This window comes from Astatotilapia calliptera, chromosome 14, assembly GCF_900246225.1.
Source record: "Astatotilapia calliptera chromosome 14, fAstCal1.2, whole genome shotgun sequence".
NCBI classification, from domain to species: domain Eukaryota; kingdom Metazoa; phylum Chordata; class Actinopteri; order Cichliformes; family Cichlidae; genus Astatotilapia; species Astatotilapia calliptera.
Window position 1 is genome coordinate 781,166 of NC_039315.1, and position 5,500 is coordinate 786,665.

Here is a 5,500-nt window from a genome sequence, read left to right on the forward strand (position 1 = left end):
GCGTGTGTGTGTGTGTGTGTGTGTGTGTGTGTGTGTGTGTGTGTGTGTGTGTGTGTGTGTGTGTGTGTGTGTGTGTGTGTGTGTGTGTGTGTGTGTGTGTGTGAGAGAGAGAGAGAGGGGGGTCAAAATGTGACCCTGTGAAGACTCCCAAAGCTGGTGCCAGGAGTCCAGCGGTCCACCTAAACAACAGGCACTTGAACTTAAGCAGATACAGAGTAGGTGTCCTCCCATACCATAAATCAGTAAGAGAAGGCACGACCTCTCTCATGACCTTAAGATGTGTGTGCATGCCAGAGTGCTCTGGGAGACACACAGAGTCTTTGCAGACTGCTAAGGATCAGACATCCTATCATTATGCAATCGATTATAAAACTCTAAGCATATATGAGTAAATATTTCTAAGCATAAATGACAATCCACAATGTAAACCTGACACACATCCGCATGTCAATGATTGATTTTGTAATCGTATTACCATAAATTCTGGACACTTGGTTGAAGAGAGGGGCTGAGCTGTCAACTGATCACCACCTGGTGGTGAGTTGAATCAGATGCCGGGGGAGGATGCTGGAGAGACCTGGTGTACTTAAATGTATAGTGAGGGTGCACTGGGAACACCTAGCACAGACCCTGGTTCGTGAGCTCTTTAACACACACCTTCAGCAGAGCTTTACGAGCATTCCCAATGAGACAGGGGACACTGAGTCGGAATGGACCATGTTGAGCATCTCCATTGCTGAAGCTGCTACACTGAGCTCTACACCACAAGGCGGTTGGTCTCTGTCATGGTGGTAACGAATGGTGGACACCAGAGATGAAGGGAGCCACCAGGCTGAAGAAGAAATCCAGCCGGGCTTAGCCTGTGGGACTTTAGATGCAGCTGCAGCATGACAGGCCAAGCTGAACATGGCTTGGGCAGTGGCTGAAGCAAAAACTTGGGTGTAGGAGAAGGTCGGAGAGGCCATGGAAAAAGACTTTTGGACTGCCTTGAAGTGATTCTGGCAAAACATCAGGCGACTCAGGACGGGAAAGCTGTGGTCTACCTGTACTGTGTATAGCGCAGGTGGTGAGCTGCAGACTTGAATGGCCGACTGTGGTGGTGGATGTGTTCCAACTATAGGGGTGTTCACACTCCTCACCTCTCTGGGAAAGTCTATGCCAGGGTGCTGGAAAGGAGAGTTTGTTCGGTAGTCAGACCTCGGATACAGGACGAACAATGGCGAGCGGTGGGCGACCAGGACAGAGAGACTGAGTCCAAAACAAAAAATCCACAAGAAACGCAGGAGCTCAGCAACAGTTCACAGATAGTTCAGGGGGTCGACCCAGAGGCCGACAGCACAGGAGCCAAGGGGAAAAGGGGGGCCGGCCGCACGGATGGCAGCGACGACAGAGTTCAGGCCCAAAACAACAATGATGTCCAGCCAACTGCTTGGAAAGTGGCCAGCAGGGTTGACGTGGCGAACATGGATGAGACGGCTATGCAATACGTGCCGTCCGAACAGGACATGTACCTGATGGTGGCGTGGCAGTCGCAGGACCGGGTGAGGCAGGACCAGATGAGGCAGGGCCAGGTGACGGTGTGGAAACCATAGATGGAGGATGTGGTGGCACTGAAGCAGTTCCTCTGACCCTCCAGCAGAAACTGATGACGGCTGAACGGGCCCCTCGGACCCTCCACCGGGAACAGCAGACGGCTGAATGGGCCCCTCAGACCCTCCAGTGGAGGCAGAAGACCGCTGGCTGGGCTCTCCAGAACCCTTGGCGGACACCAGGACACAGGCTGCACTAATGGTTGAGCTGCACACTGAGCAGGTAACTGAAATGCAGACAATGGAGTATGTACCTGAGCTCCAGGTTGGGCAGCTGACTGGGCTAACAGTAGTAGTGGTGGTGGTAGTGAAAGAGGGGTTGGAGCACTGATAGGCAGAGGAGCAGGCTAAAAAATAAAAAAAACAGTCCTTGTGAGTTTAGCTCTCTGTTTAGAGTGAGCAGATGCAGATGAACAGCAGTCTTTAACAATCTTAGAGCCAGAGTGAACAGTCTCAACATCCAAAAAAGTCTCTCTTTTACTCACCACAGCCATCTTTTCTGAAATCCTGGGGTCCGGCTATGGAGAGGGCGTCAGCAGTGTGAGCGCCACTTCCTTCCCAAAGGCTGAACTGACAGGCCGGGCAAAACATCCTCCGTCGTACCGGGCAACGAATCCTCCACCGGGCTGGGAAGGCAAGCGGCTGTGTCTGGGTGGAGATGGAACTCGTTGAGGAGGAAATCCTGTACGAGGGGATGAAGTGAGCTCATGGAAGACCAGAAATAAGTCGCTGTAGCCAGGCCTCCACAGTGCGGTGAAGCTCCTTCCCGGACTGGTTCAGCCACAGGTTTACCAACTTCTCAACGAAGTAAATAATGTCCTCACAAAGCTCCTCCAACGGGACGAATTGCAGTGGGTCTGTACCAGAACACTGGGCTGGTCCATATTGTCACGGCTGCAGCGGCACATGTGTAGGGTTGTGATAGAGCACCCAAAATGCAGGCACATCTTGTGATGTAAGTGCTTTATTTAAGGTGAGCAGGATACAGCAGGAGCAGAGAATGGCATACACAGAAACTAAAGGGGAGCTAAATTGAGAAAACGAACAAAACCGACCTGGAATCTGTAAACATACTGCAGAAACACCAGGAGATTCGGGGAGACAACGCAGATGGACCAGCAACAAGCAGAGGAAAACACAGGGCTTATCAGAATCAGAATACTTTATTAATCCCAAAGGAAATTAGGGAGGTATATACATACAGGAGCAATCAGAGAATGGGAGACAGGAGGGAAACACAGCTGGGAGAAATCAGAGCTGACGAGACAAGGGGAAGCAAAGCCAGACACACTACACACGGGACAGGGACTATCAAAGTAAGACAGGAAATACAACAGGTATGCACAGACACGAGCTGACACACAGACATACACAAAACAGACGAAACACGGAACCAAACCGAATTAAAACGTCTAAACCCAAATACATAGACAGAATACAGTAGAACAGCGGTTCCCAACCTTTTTTGTGCCACGGACTGGTTTATGCCCGACAATATTTTCACGGACCGGCCTTTAAGGTGTCGCGGATAAATACAACAAAATAAAACTAGTACCGGAACCGAAAAAAATAAGTTTTTTTCATAACACACATGAAAAGACCCAGGAAAACCGTGTTAACGATAAAAACAATAACAAAATGACGCTGAAAACCGATAAAAACCTTGAAAACCAGACATTTCACACCTGAGCCTCAACTCTCGCGGCCCGGTACCAAACGACTCACGGACCGGTACCGGCCCGGGGGTTGGGGACTGCTGTAGTAGAACACAATATCATAATAATAAACACAAAACACCAGGCCAAATGGCCCAGGACCGTGACAGTTACACATTGTGTTTGTAATTTTTATGGACAGACTTTCTAGGCATAGCCAAGTGGTGAAGGACCTCTACTTGGGTCATCTCAGATAATCCCACATCTCTGCTTTTTCCAGCTTCATCAGGTGATGGCCTCAAGCTGGCACTGGAACTGTTCACAGCGCAGTGTGAAGTGGTGGGAATGAGAATCAGCATTGCAATTCTGAGGCCATGGTCCTCAGCCAGAAAATGGTGGAGTGCCCACTGAGGGTCAGGGACAAGTTCTTGCCCCAAGCGGAAGGGTTTAAGTATCTCTGGGTCTTGTTTACGAGTAACAGGAGAAGGGAGCGGGAGATCGACAGATGGATTGGTGCTGCGGCTGCAGTGATGCGGATATGCTGGGTCTCTGCTAGAGTAGTGCAGGAGTCGGACATGGCAGAAACACTTACCCCAGAAGCCACCCAGGAGGCATCCTTATCAGATGTCCGAACCAGTTTAACCAGATCCTTTCAATGTAGAGAAGTAGGGGTTCTACTCTGAGCCCAGCTCAAATGACTGAACTCCTCATCATTTCGCCAATGGAGAGGCCAGCTGCCCTTCAGAGAAAATTCGTTTTCACTTTTTTTGTATCCATGAGCTCAGTCTTTAGGTAATTACCTGTTCTTCCTGTTCTATGATGCACTCTAATTCTCTCTTTAAATTAACCATTCCTTTTAAAATGATCAGTTAACTATTTGACGAATATTATTTCAAGATTATTTTAATTAAAACAAGTTTAGAAATTTGTCTATAATAAGCTAAAGCAGCTAGATCAAGAAAGGGATTCCTAAGTACCCTGGGTTCTGGAAATGTCATGGTTGTGGGTCATTTTGACCCAGCGTTTTGTGTTTCCTTTTGGTTTCACCTTCTGTTTTGTGTTTATTCTGATTTTGGTATTAGTTCTTAGGATTTGGTTCTTGTGTTTAGTGTTTGAGTGTTGTATCAGCCCTACCTGTGTGTGTCCTCTGTGCTCTGTTCGGGTCCCCGAGTTTTGTGTTGTAAAACAGTCTGTGTGTTTCCTGATTTACTTTGTAGGTTTGTGTTTTGTTATGCCCATTAGTTCCAGCTGTGTCCCCTCCTGTGTGCCATTTCCTGATTGCCTGGTGTGTGTATTTATAGTGTGTGTCTGCCTGTGCTCCTGGTCGCGTCATCTGTGTTTCTCTGCGTTAGTTGGTATCTCTCCGTGTCTCTCTCTGTTCCATCTCGTGTTCCAGGTTTATTAGTTTTTCCCAGTTTAGGTTTGTGTCTTCGTGCAGACCTCGCCACCCTCATTTCTGTGTATGTTTCACCCCTTGTAAATAAAACGCTCACCTGCATATAGCCGTTTCTTGCATCTTGGGTCCTCATTTAACTCCACCACACGACTGCTGCCCCAGCTGTGACAGGAAAGGAGAATAGCATAGAATAGGGTCAACATTATTGTCATTGCACATGTCACAAATACAAGGCAATGAAATGCAGTTTGCATCCATCCAGAAGTGCTTTAGCCATTATTCTGCCCTCGCACTTAACTAGGCAGACAGACAACCATCATCCCATGTAGAAAAAACCACACCGTTGTTCCTTTCTGGTGGATTTATTTGATTGGATGCATAGCATGGCTTTGTTGAAATACATGAATGGATGAATGGTAAAACTGTAAACAAACACAAAATATCCCGTGTGAGCTGATTTAAGTAAACATTCTTACAATTAGAAGATGTTATGACCTGTTACTATGCAAAGCAAAGCAGAACGAAACAAGCTAACAAGCTAACGTTAGCGGTTAGCTAGCACTAATTAGCGTCTAGGCTAATGACTAATAAAGCACATCATTGAGTGAATTTATTTTCTCAAAATATCACAAACAACACACGGCAGTTAGTGCTAAACATTCACTGGTAAAACACAACATTACTGCCAACTTACAGACTGTGCTGGCTTAAGAGGCAGCATAGGCAGGCACAGGAGTAGCAAACTGTCCTTCTCCCATTAGACAGGAAGTAATGAGAAGTAGCACTTCACTTTTACATTCCGGTAGAATGTCAAAATAAAATGAACAGTGTGCCAGAAACGAATAAAGATTGCATGAACT